This window comes from Macaca fascicularis, chromosome X, assembly GCF_037993035.2.
Source record: "Macaca fascicularis isolate 582-1 chromosome X, T2T-MFA8v1.1".
Lineage (NCBI taxonomy): Eukaryota > Metazoa > Chordata > Mammalia > Primates > Cercopithecidae > Macaca > Macaca fascicularis.
In genome coordinates, this window is record NC_088395.1 from 130,194,449 (window position 1) to 130,207,903 (window position 13,455).

Sequence of the window (13,455 nt, forward strand, 5' to 3'; positions counted from 1 at the left end):
AGTTGCAGTAAAAACAATAAGCACAGAGGATGGGAGAGAAACTAACAAGAGATACGGAAGGAATATAATTTAAGGACTGCAAATAATCGTTTTATTGCATTAGGAATGTTTTAGAAGTGATATCGGGGTGAAGGCTTCATGATTTACACAGGGCTCACCCTATTTCTCAGTTGGAAAATTTGTTATTAATACGTTTTATTCCTTTTCTTCTAATTGAAATGTAGTTTAATATTTAAGAAATATTTTAACCAAAATTTCACAAAAGGAACAGAAACGAAGACTTCTTAAGCAAACAATATTTTATGAATCTACGAACTTCTATAACAGCAATGGAGACACTGTAATAGGTCACTTCTTCCTGTCCAAGGAAAAAGCGGCGCTTTGGATGGGATAGGCCCTCCCCGAGTTTTTCTCTCCCGAGTAAAGAGCTCTTGGCGGTCAAAGGTCCAGTACACTGGATTCGAAACAAATAAAAAAATAAGGGTGACAAAGATTTTAGTTAACAGGGGTCGGAGGAGCAGAAAGGGTCTTTTCGCACTTCAAACATCTTGGGGGAGGGTTGGGAAGGCAGGATGCGAAGTAACCTAAATTCTCAACAATTTCGCGCTCCTGCCCCCGCCCAGGAAGGCAGTGGATGCGCGGGGGAGGCGGGGTCCCCCCACACTCCTTTGCCCACATTTCGATTTCCCTCCACTTCGCTCGGTCGTATCTCTTCCCCTGCCCCGAGAGTGGCGAACAAATTGGTCGAGCGCCCGGCCTAGGCTAGTTAGTCCAGTTCCTTAGGACTCCTAGACCCTGGAGACACAGACCACGTTTTCTCGGAGACGGGACCAGTGGGCTGTAAAGCAAAACAATTTTTCTTTCTTTTCCAGGGCCAGGTCTTCCTGGTGGAGAATCAGCTCGCTCTCTCTCCACACCCGAAGCAAAAAACAAAACAAAACCAACCACTATTCCGCCCCCGATCTAGCCCAAGCAGCCCCATTAAACCACTTAGGATCAGGTGCCAGAGTTAAGCGAGTTGGGTTCTTCTGGTGGGAAGGGGTAGGGACAAGGGAGCATTGAAGGTCCGGGAACTGGGGCCACAGGCCCCTCGCTGGGGTGTGTCAGAAGAGGGGACTTCGAAGGGTGATGCCCGACTAGGCTGCCACCTTAGCGCCGCGCGAGGAGCGCAGGGGCCCGGGGAACGAGTCCCCGAGCGAGTCCAGCCAGGCTCTGGATTCCCACGGCCCGGGGGTCCGCCGGACATTCTTACCGCCCTCCCCTCGACACCCTACTAATGACAGAAAAACCGCGGTTCGATCGGGTCCGCGGCGGAAGGGCGGCCAAAAGAATGAGTAAGTCAGGCGCGGGCACGGCACCTTGTTTACCCCACTCGGCGGCGCGCCCCTGCGGGCGGCTGGTTTGCGGGCGGCGTCGGAGACGCTGAACCCGGGAGTCAGTCGGCCACGATTGGTCGGTGACTGGGAGGAGGACGCTGGGTGGGAGGGCTGGGAGCCAGGCGTTGCAGTGGCAACTCTCTGCCGCTAGATGCCGCTCCCTCCCAACGGGAGCCGGGCGCGGGTTCGTGGCCGACAGATGGCGCCTGCGCGTTCCATTCGCCTCCAAGTCGCCGAAGAGCGAACACCCCAAACAATCCCGAAGCGCCACCAAAAAAAAAAAAAAAAAAAAAAAAAAAAAAAAAAAAAAAGAAAAAAAAACCCCGCCGGATCCGACCGCCACTTTCAAAACCCCCCACCGCTCTAGAACCGCGGGAGCTTCCGTCCCTGAGTAGAATTCGAGGGTGTAAAGAAGAGGAAGGGGAAAAATATCTTGTACCAGCCCAGGGGTGAAGAAGCCCCCGGCCTGAGAAAGAAGGAGGAGTGGGGGAGGCGAACAGTCTCGTTGCTGCCTCTGTGTACGCTGAGGGGGGAGGTAAGTTATAAAATGGCGGAGGCGAAGCTTCTAGAAGTTTGGAGGGGCACCCGGAGGGCGCGGGGCCCACCGTGAGGTGTGTATGGTTGAAACAGGGCGAGAGAGAGGAGTTGGGAGGGAAAAAGGTTGGGCACTCTGTTGCCATTGAATTTCCCCTCTGCTTCCTTCGCCCCCATGGGGGGCAGCCATGGAGTGGGGGACAGAGTCCACGCGGGAGGATCTTCCTCGCCCCCGCGGCGCCCCCGGCCCTCCTTTCTCTCTTCTCCCCCCAAGTCGCTACCCCAACACTTACAAGGAACTTCCAGCCCCCCTTCCTCCCTACCTCCTACTCCTAGAGTGGCTTTCTACCGCAGGGCTCTTCTTTTCGACTACCCTCGCTGAAGATTTTCTCTTCCTTCCCTCGCCCAACTCTCCCTCGGGGCCTCTACGGAGACCCCCCCCCCCCATGGGTGGCCCAAAATGGAGAACGCGGAGCAGCGCAAGATGGAGGCTCCGCTTCTCTGTGTAGCAGTAGATTTAGGTTCCTTTTCTCCGGCAGGCTCATAAACCTAGGAGAGCCCGTACTGGAGGTGGGGTGGGGTGCGAGCTGTAGTCGGGGGAGGAAAGCCGGGAGGCTGTGGTTGGGGTTGGGGAGAGCGCGGTGTCGCGGTGAGGGGAAGGCAGAGAGCAAAATGGTGGTGCTGGGAACCTAGGGGGGAGGGGAGAAAGGAGGCTCAGTTGTGTATATTTGGGCCTCGGACCGAGGGAGGCGAGGGAAAATCTACTCTGATCACACCCCTCCCTCGTGCCCCCTCCCTTCTCCCTTCCCCTCCTTCCTTCCCTCCCTCCCCCCTCCCTCCCTCTCTTCTTCCCTTCCTAGAGAGGGAACAACATTCATGTGACGGGCCCCTCTGCTTCTCCCCCGCCCCATCATCTCCAGCGCGTGGTGGGGGAACTGCTGGGGAAGGCGATTGGCATCGATCTCTCCATCCCTTCCGAGGCCCGACTTCGGTCAGTTTTCTTCGGGCAACAATTTTCTAAATCGGCTGGGGTCTGGCGGTGTTGGCCCCCGCGCGCAGACCTTGCCCCGAAGGGGGCCCTGCCTGCCTGGCATGGGCGGAGGGGGGAAGGGCGGGAGTGGAAGGCTGTTTGTTGGGGGGTTTTGGCGCCACTTTTGTTTTAGTTTTAGTGCTGCTTTTCATTCCCACCCCCACCCGCACTGTCTTTCTCAAGGCACGAACTGAGCTGATCCTTGCCCCAGGTAGGCAGCCTGTGCGTTTTCACTCCACACTTTTATTCTTGCTCGGGGTCGACTTTCTTTTTTCTTCTCCCCTGGATCCGGAGATCTGCGGACGGCGATTTGGGGACGAAAAGGGTCGGATGGGCCGTGGGAGAGAGAAGGTGTGGGAAACAGCATCAAGTAGTTCCGCAAAACTTTGAGCCCCGTTCCCATTTTCTTTTGGCCTAGAATTGTGAACGTATTGTTGATTTCGGCCTTTTTTCCCCCCGTCGCGAGAATGTCTTGTTTTGCCTTTAGTTTTTTATAAACCGCTGTACTTTCGACATTTAGTTTCCGCTCCCCCTTGGTGCATATGTCATTTTATTTTTAATCCTTAACTGTAATGGGTTATCGTGTGATTTTCGTGCTTCAGTGCTCGGCTTTAATTTTTAATATTGCATTAGTAGTTTCATCCGGTTTGTGAGACTTTCTCTTCCGTGGCCTAGAATGTTTTTTATGTTGTTGCTTACCACCCCTCTTCTCTCTCCCTCCTTCTTTCTCTTGGATGTAGTTTTTAAATTGAGGGCCATGGTGTTGGATTAAATGTTAATTTACAGTTTACATGATATATCTATTGGAAACTTTTGATCTGTAAGGTTGGATTTAAGTAAACGAGACGCTTGTGTTGGTTTGCAATGGTTCCTTAAAATGCGCGGGCCACCCCCTTCTCCCACCGTAAAGCCCCATCTTCCCTTCACACTGGAGTGTAAATTCCATACCCCTTTTCTCCCACGGACCGCCGTATTTCACAGCAGCCACACCCTGTATTTGTCTCTGTGGATTGGACTCATTATCAGCTTAATTTAGTGACTCTTAAACCACCATGATGGGACTTGCTTAAGCACGAAGCTTCTTTTCCTGTTTAGTCCTAGTGGTTAGTGTCGAAAGAGGAATAATCGAGGTTTCTTGATGAAACCTAGTGCGGTCCAACCTCTGCCTTTTTTCTGTTGTCTTTTTTCCTACTCCGGGCTGTTGGCGGTGTCAGCACCGCTGCTGGGGGCGGGGGTGGAGGGGAGAAAGAGTCGGGTTACCGAAGTGCGTCATTCCTGGCTCTAGCAGGGCCTGCTCGGGAGCTGCTGGTGTTTGTTACTGTCCTCGCAGCACTTTTCTGCCAACCTTCTCTCTCTGCGTATTGGTTAGGAGCAAAAGCAGGAGGCGGTCTCCTAATTCTGTCTGTAGCCTAGCGCGTTACGTTTAAGGGTATATGTGAACTTATTTTGTTAAAAAAAAGGCCCTGGGAAGTGGATGCATTTGTTTAATGACATATAATTCAGGTAGTTTAGGCTTGCTCTCATATACTTTACGATGAACAGTGGGGTTAATTTTCAACATTTTCAACCACTTACGTTAAAATGCCTGGTTTTCTTTCTACATTGATATCAATCTATAATTAGGGATCAGAAGGACCAGTTTAAGGTATGTAAGTGTTCAGCAGTTTTTCAAGTGGTTGAATTGCAGTTTTATGGCACATTATGTTAAATAGTCGATTTTTTTCGTTTTGAACTAAGGTGCCACGTTAAGTAAGTTAATTGCAAATGTTTAAGTCCGTTTTCATCACATTTCCCTATTTGTTTTTTTAGGTATAATTTTAAATATGCCCTTTGGGTTTTATGGACTTCGTTAAAATTCTTAAAGATGGTTATATCTTTGTGTTTAACTGAGTTCTTAAATTTATCACCTACCAAGGAATTGTGTAAGGCGGCTGTATAGTTACATTGTAGGATTTTGACTTCTTAACTTGCTAGTTTTTGATACTTTTGCTATCTCTGGGTAGAAGTGTACTTAGAGAACATAGTATCTTCCTCTTAATTATTTTTGAAGATAATAATGAGAGGAGGGAGTGGGTAGGAGGTAGGTGTGAAACAGAAGTGGCCTTGAGTTGATTGTTGTAGCTGGATGAATACAGAAGCGCTCATTGTTACTATCATTCTCTCTACTTTTGTGTATGCTGTTAAAAATTTCCATAGTTTAAGAGAAATTTTGTTTTGCAGAAGAATTTCCAGATTGTCTTACAGTCTTGGGGGTAATGACTTAAGTTTATATTTACATGTCAAAATTACTTGCATGGGAAGTTTAGCCTTGTGTAAGTGATTACACAATACTTGGCAAAACTTTCAAAAAAAAAAAAAAAACGTTTAAACAGGAACTAGTATAAAACAGGCAACATAAATAAAGTTCAACAAATTGGTTGAACTTTAAATGTTTATAGTTTAGCCTGAATGTGCTCTACTTTTAGTTTCCTTTTTAATTCTTTGAAAACAGGAAAATTCCATTTGCAAATTTTGTAAATTCTGCTTGGTGTCTATTTCATCAAGTTGGAGTTACAGTGAGTCAGTATGAAAGGGATTTACTATTAATAGGAGGGGCTTTGGCAGTTGCAGTAAGTGACAGTGGAAGGGATTGAGGTACCATAGGGAACATTCCTGGTAGAAAGATCTAGGTAGCTGAATTCAGTTTCAGGATTTGGTGTTTAATGACTAGGTAGAGAAGCGGGTTGGAAAAGAAATGTACTTATTAGCTATTCCTTCCCACTGTGAAGTAACTATAGTATTCTAAGGTGTATCAGAGACTGGCAGAGAGGGTGGAGTGGGTTCTTTTTTTTTTTTTTTTTTTAACTGATATGAAAATGAGTGTTTACATTTAAAATGGTTTAAATCACCCCACGCCCCAAGGATCTGGTGCTATAACTAGTTAGAAGTTGATATGTAAAATATTTCAGTATTCTCTGTTAACATTCTGACCATTACCCATAAACAGTAAAAATGTGTTGCAATGAAAATCCTTGGTCTCCCTTAATTAGTGTATTCGTGAACTGCTCCTAAATTCTATTAAGGTAAGTGCCTTTTTTTTTTTTTTTTTTTTTTTTCCGGCAGTTTTGTACGTTCAGTGTCAGGTTTATTTTTTCCCCCCTAGGAGATACATTTTAAAAATATATATCACAGTTCTGAAAGGAATCCAAAATAATGGATATATAATTTATAGCAAAATTTCACCCCAATCTGGGAACATTTTATGACTGTTATCATTAATCTGTTTGTGTATTTCATATTCAGAATTTTAGCTTTAGAAGGATGTTAAAGGAAAATAGGTGACATATTTCAAATTTTTATTCATATACAAATATTCTTAGTAGATGGTAAGGATTGTGGCATCAGGTTTATTTTATTGTGGTGAGGCAATAGCTAAACTAATACACCAACACATGATGACTTTGGTAACTTTCAAGTATATTTAGTTAGGATTTTTTAAAGCCCAAACGCTCAAATAAGATTTTCTTGAAATCAAATTCTACATTTCTTTTTCAACTTTATTGACTTCTGCGGTCACCTGAGGACTTATGAATTAAAATGAATGGGATGGGCTTGGGAGACAGGCTAAGGCTCATATCTATTCCTTTGGGAATTTAGGGTTAGATGTGAAAATATGCAGTTTAGTAATGCTTAATATTGTACATGTTTAACTGATACCACCCACAGTCATATGTGGGAAGGTAGTAAACAGAGAATAGCATAATCTTTCTGCTTTGGGTTCTTTATAATAGATGGCAGACTTCAGTTTTTGATGCTGCAAGTTGACTTTTGAACTTAAACCAAAATCGACTGGGCACAGTGGCTCACACCTGTAATACCAACACTTTGGGAGGCTGAGAGGCTGAAGTGGGAGGATCGCTTGAGCCCAAGGAGTTCAAGACCAGCCTGGGCAACATAGGGAGACCCCATCTTTACAGACAATTTAAAAATTAGATGTGGTGGTGCACACCTGTGGTCCCAGCTATTTGGGAAGCTGAGGCAGGAGGATTGCCTGAGCCTGGTAGATAGAGGCTGCGGTAAGCCATGATTGCGCCACTGCACCCAGCCTGGGCAACAGAGCAAGACCCTGTCTCAAAAAAAATTAAAAAACTAAAACTTACAGTTTACTATATAATGGAGTACCATTTTGGGAGTTGGGGAGAATAGCAAGGGAGAGGGATAGTCTCAGGTGTGGGCATCAGTATATACTGATGTTGGAGTATATGCAATCAGTATATACTGATTGTTGGAGAGTAAGGAAGGAACTTTAAAGACAGGCTATTTTAAAAGTGTTTGGCTGGGTGCCTTGGCTCACGCCTGTAATCCTAGCACTTTGGGAGGCTGAGGCGGGCGGATCATGAGATCAGGAGTTCAAGACCAGCCTGGCCAACATGGTGAAACCCCCATCTCTACTAAAAATACAAAAATTAGCTGGGCGTGGTAGTGCGTGTCTGTAGTCCTAGCTACTTGGAAGGCTGAGGCAGAGGTTGCAGTGAACTGAGATAGCGCCACTGCACTCTAGCCTGGGTGACAGAGCGAGACTCAGTCTACAAAAAAAAAAGTTCTTTATATTCTTCTGCATTGGCTATATGTTCAGGACTTTAGTTCGTGGTTCAATACTGTCCCTGTGTAATAATTCTTTATGTTTCTGTGTATCATAAATGATGGTTATCGTGTGTTCTGATCGGCAAAGATATGTGAGAAAGGAAAATTATCAGTTTGATTTTTCAGTCTCTTGAGTTGCCTGCTTTACGTTTAATTTACCCAAATTTTATATTTCTTCATTGTAAGTGGTGTTGCTTGGTGGAGTCTAATTTTTGTGTATATGCCTTTTAAAAATCTACACATCTTCAGCAGCTGTGGTAATCTGCTATCTGAATTGTGTTTTTAATGTATGCTTGCTATAGATCTTTGATACTCACCAGTAGACACCAAGGAGTCTTTACGTATGGTTATTGTAGTAAGTCAAGAAGAGATTTATTTATTTTTTGAGACGAGTTTTGTTCTTGTTGCCCAGGCTGGAGTGCAGTGGCGTGATGTTGGGCTCCCTGCAACCTTTGCCTCTCATGTTCAAGCGATTCTCCTGCCTCAGCCTCCCAGTAGCTGGGATTACAGGTGCCCGCTACCACGCCCAGCTAATTTTTTGTGTTTTTAGTAGAGACATGGTTTCACCATGTTGGCCAGGGTGGTCTCAAACTCCTGACCTCAGGTGATCCACCCACCACAGCCTCCCAAAGTGCTGGAATTACAGGCAGAGCCGCTGTGCCTGGCCAAGAAGAGATTATTGAAATTGTTTTACATTCCTTCTGCTGAAGAAAGAGAGGATGAATAATGTCAATGGTGTATTCTTTTCTTTGAGATGGAGTTTCGCTCTTGTTGCCCAGGCTGGAGTGCAAGGGCGCGATCTCAGCTCACTGCAACCTCTGCCTCCTGGGTTCAAGCGATTCTCCTGCCTCAGCCTCCCGAGTAGCTGGGATTACAGGCATGCGCCACCACGCCCGTCTAATTTTGTATTTTTAGTAGAGATGGGGTTTCTCCGTGTTGGTCAGGCTGGTCTCGAACTCCCGACCTCAGGTGATCTGCCCGCCTCAGCCTCCCAAGGTGCTGAGATTACAGACGTGAGCCACTGTGCCCAGCTGGTCTATTTTTTATTACAGTCATGCATTGCTTAATGGCGGGCATACCTTCTGAGAAATGCATCTTTAGGTGATTTTGGTTTGTGAACATCATACAGTGTACTTACACACACCTAGATGGAATAGCCTACTACACACCTATGCCATATAGTAGGGCCTGTTGCTCCTAGGCTACAATCCTGTACAGCATGTTGCTGTACTGAATATCGTAGGTGGTTATAACACAGTGGTAAGTGTTTGCGTTTGAAAACAAAAAAGATACAATAAAAATATGATAGAAAAGAAAAATTAATACATCTCTATAGGGCAGCTCCCTTATAATCTTATGGGACTACTGTCTTTTTTTTTTTTTTTTTTTTGAGACGGAGTCTCCCTCTGTCGCTCAGGCTAGGGTGGAGTAGCGAGATCTTGGTTCACTGCAACCTCTGCCTACTGAGTTCAAGCGATTCTCCTGCCTCAGTCTCCCCAAGTGCTGGGATTACAGGTGCGTGCCACCACACCCAGCTAATTTTTGTATTTTTAATAGAGACGGGTTTTCACCATGTTGGTCAGGCTGGTCTCAAACTCCTGACCTCATGATCTGCCTGCCTTGGCCTCCCCAAGTGCTGGGATTACAGGCATGAGCCACCGTGCCCGGGTGGGACCACTGTCTTATATGCAGTCTGTTGTGGGCTAAAATGTCATTATATGGCACATGACTGTATTTTAATTGGGAAATACATTACTAGGCTTGATGAGACAAACTAGGGAGATTTCAGTAAGCTCTGCCTAATTTAAGGGACAACTCAAAGATAAAAGTCCTTTATAAGAAATAAGTTGTCTGGGCGTGGTGACTCACCCTCTGAATCCCAGCATTTTGGGAGGCCAAGGTGGGAAGATCTGTTGAGCCCAGGAGTTTGAGACTAGCCTGGGCAACGTAGGGAGACCCCATCTCTACAAAAAAATTTAAAAATTAGCTGGGTGTGGTTGTGCAGCCTGTGGCCCCAGTTACTGGGGAGGCTGAGGTGGGAGGATCACTTGAACCCCAGGAGGTTGAGGCTGCAGTGAGCCATGATCATGCCTTTGCACTTCATCCTGGGCAACAGAGTAAGGCCTTATCTCAAAAAGTTTAAATTCTGTTGTACATTATTCAAGGAGGGGGAAAACAAGTCCTATTTACATTTTTGCAAGAATAACTTTTGAAACCTGAAGCATTCTAAGAAACTTAGTTTAACTGCTCTTTAAGTTCCTACTGTATATCAGTAACCTTGTTTTAATCTTCTGTTTAATCTTCTCAACCACTTTGCAAGATAGGCGGTCCTCATCATTTTACACATGGGGAAGTTGACGCTCTTAGAGAGTAAATGCCTTGTCCCAAGTCACATGATGATAATTGACGGCTTTGGATTCACACTCTGATTAGCCTGGCCTCAAAACCTTTGTGCTTTTTTGTTAAAACTCAGTTGTTTCCCTTACCTGGTTTAGGTCTTGGGCTATCTGTCATCAGACAGCATGCATTCTTATTTTAATTTTACAAAATCAAGACTCTTTTTCATGTATAGTGCAAGGTAAATACAGATTTTTACCCAGAGTCACATGAATTGCTGCCTGAGGTCTATATTGTCTTCTTCTTTTTTTTTTTTTTTTTTTTTTGAGACGGAGTCTTGCTCTGTCGCCGAGACTGGAGTGCAGTGGCCGGATCTCGGCTCACTGCAAGCTCCGCCTCCCGGGTTTACGCCATTCTCCTGCCTCAGCCTCCCGAGTAGCTGGGACTACAGGCACCCGCCACCTCGCCCGGCTATTTTTTTGTATTTTTTACTAGAGAGGGGGTTTCCCCAGGTTAGCCAGGATGGTCTCGATCTCCTGACCTCGTGATCCGCCTGTCTCGGCCTCCCAAAGTGCTGGGATTACAGGCTTGAGCCACCGCGCCCGGCCTATATTGTCTTCTAATAGTAATAGAAGTAGTTGAAATAAATCTAAGCGTTGGTTTTGTTTGCTTATGCTTATTAAAGTTTTTGGGATAATGAATTATATTCTTGAATTTTTTTGGGTGAAATCATATGAGACATGAAATGATTTCATAGATATTTTTTCTTTTATGTCATTTATGCTCTATTTAAAATGGAGATTGTCTCTGAGAAATGTTCCCCAGTCCTTCAGCTTGTTTTATTGAGTGGTTAGATTTGAAGTAAAACGTTCAGGCTAATCTTTAACAATTCAGCACTCTGGTTCTTTAGGGGGATTTTTTGTTATCTAATTGTACCTTGAAAATACTTTTTTATTCTATTAATGGCTCCTGTTGTTTGCTTATACTTCCTATTTTAGTTCATCTTTCACTACTAAGTTTTCTTGTTGTTACTGTTATCAGGTGATAAATAGTTAATATCAGAGCCCCAAGTTACTAGGTTCATTAGTGATCGGTATCTTAGTCTCAGTTTTCTTTTTCCTTTCTGTTTTTTCCCCCCCCTAGACAGAGTTTTACTCTTGTTGCTCAGGCTGTGGTGCAGTTGCACGATGGGCTCACAGCAACCTCCACCTCCCAGGTTCAAGCGATTCCCTCACCTCAGCCTCCCAAGTAGCTGGGACTACAGGCGTGTGCCACCACGCCCGGCTAATTTTTTGTGTTTTTGGTAGAGATGGGATTTCCCCATGTTGGCCAGACTGGTCTGGAACTCCGGATCTCAGGTGATCCACTCATCTCCACCTCCTAAAGTGCTGGGATTACAGCCGTGAGCCACCACGCCCGCCCGGTCTTCCTGTTTATTTGTTATTTGTTTTTTTTTAAATTGTAACAAGTTTTTTTTTATCTGAAGGAATTCTGGATGTTGGACTTCTGACCTAAGATAAATTTGTGGAGACAAGGAAAACCAAATGTATCTATTTGTGCTTTTCATTGCCATGAGTCAAATTTATATATTTATATTGATCATTCCTTTAAGCTTTAACATGTAGGAAATACTTTTTTCTCAGGTGATGAACAGCAAGCAGTCTTAGACTCTTTGTTCATTGAGGAGTCTTTTCGTCCATATTTCCCCCTTTGTATTCCAAGAAAATCAAGAACTGGTGTTCCATGACAGAATTACTCCCCAAGGCATCCATCATATATTATAAATTAGTTTCTCCCCTGCACATCTAGAAAGATATTAGTTAGGTATTATTCTTGGGAGACTTCAGGAAATAGTCACTCAAGTCATTTTCTGAGTTCTGTAGTCAAGTCATTTTCTGAGTTCTGTAGTTAACTTGAGGAACACTGGTTGAGACAGGCTGCTAGAATATTAAGGGACTTGGTTTGGCACTAAAGTTTTACTTTTCACTGTCACTTTCCCGTTAGTAACTCTAATATGGCCTCTATTACAATTCGTGATACAATGTGAATGCTGTTGATACTGCTATTGCTGTGGGATAAATTGGTTAGTGTTGATTTCAAGCAGTTAGTGCTGCTTAGTTTTTTGGAAGAATTTAATGTGGGACATTAAATGCATCATTTTATTTATAAGAAGGAATATTGTGGGAGCACTGTTCATTATACAGTTCAAAATCTTCTATAAGAAGTCACTGACAGTGACTAACATTAACAAGAACTAATACTAACTGAACTCTTACCATATGCCAGATACTCTTAAAAAATGCTTTGTGTGTATTAGCTTACTTTATCTTCATAACTCTATGAGGTAGGGTGACCATATGATTTATTGTTCAAGCCAGGATACTTTTGAGCCTGAAAGGGATTGCTTCTTGGCCTTTTGGCTAAGATCAAGTGAAGAGTGAGTGAAAGGGGGCACTCACCAAATGGCATGCTGAGATAATAGCAGAAACTAGGACTGTTTGAGAGAAAGGATATATGATGACCCTAATTAATACCTTCTTTTTCAGAAGAAACTGAAGCATAGAGAGACCAAATAACTTGCCCACTTAGTAAGCATTAAGAAGGGATTTAAAACCTCTGTAGAGGCTGGGCACGGTGGCTCATGCCTGTAATCCCAGCACTTTGGGAGGCCGAGGCAGGTGGAGCACCTGAGTCAGGAGTTCAAGACCAGCCTAGCCAACATGGTGAAACCCCATCTCTACCAAAAACATAAAAATTAACCAGGTGTGGTGGCGTGTGCTTGTAATCCCAGCTTCTTGGGAGGCTAAGGCAGGAGAACCCCCTGAACCTGGGGATGGAGGTTACAGTGAGCTGAGATCGTGTCACTGCACTCCAGCCTGGGCGACAGAGCGAGACTCTGTCTCTAAAATAAAATAAAATAAGACCTGTAGGGATTTCCGTGGGAATGAAGGTGATTTAAATTATTTTAAATTGCCATATTCTGGGAGTTTGTTTACTTTTACCCTTTTGGGGGAGTTTTTATTGGTACATGGTCAATAGTAAAAAGACAAGATAGTGTTTTTTTTTAAAATCCAGGAGAATTTCCAGTTGAATTTTTTTCAAGTGGCTGTTAGACTGAGGTGATTATATTGTCTTAATGTTGAAAAGCAACTTTCCTGAGGGCCACCTAAGTTAAAACAAAACTCTAAGATAACCAGTACGTATTATTCAGGTTCCTTTTACCATTTTCTTAGGAAGAAATGTGGATTGTGGAAATTTTTTCTGAGAAGACAGTAGAAAGAAGATGAATCCTTTTGTGACTAGGGAGAAGTGTTACTATAAAAGAAAGAAAAATATTCAGTTTAGAGACTTTTGAAGGTAAACTGATTCTGTAGCATAGTTTGAGAGTTAAGTCTTATAGAGGTTGATATGTCATTTCATAAAATAAATATTCCTCTTTTATTGCGATTTTTAAAGCTATTTTATGTTTCTGGCCTGTTTATGCTTGTGCTGTCACCTCAAAAAATATTACTGAAGGTGAATTCAAATGTAGAGAAGTGATTTTGGCACAATTGT

At 44.1% G+C, this 13,455-nt stretch overlaps 1 protein-coding gene and 1 long non-coding RNA gene across 23 annotated transcripts in view; one reads left to right on the plus strand and one right to left on the minus strand.

Annotated features, from left to right (window-relative positions):
• Positions 1–287: 287 nt before the first annotated feature.
• Positions 288–2,339, minus strand: LOC135969083 (uncharacterized). The gene is made up of 2 exons (XR_010584166.2): positions 2,234–2,339; positions 288–838 (listed from the first exon to the last, which is right to left on the minus strand). It is a non-coding gene; the product is annotated as an uncharacterized lncRNA (long non-coding RNA).
• STAG2 (STAG2 cohesin complex component) overlaps positions 1,594–13,455 on the plus strand; it is a 139,805-nt gene continuing 127,943 nt past the window's right edge. For 9 of the 22 annotated variants that reach the window (XM_065537876.2, XM_065537878.2, XM_074029211.1 and 6 more), the window contains exon 1: positions 2,751–2,901. The gene's annotated coding sequence lies outside the window, so the exon portion shown is untranslated. Of the gene's footprint in view, positions 1,912–2,356; positions 2,481–2,750; positions 2,902–3,123; positions 3,152–13,455 lie in introns of those variants that run through there. The other 13 variants (XM_005594515.4, XM_074029208.1, XM_005594512.4 and 10 more) reach the window with 4 other exon arrangements.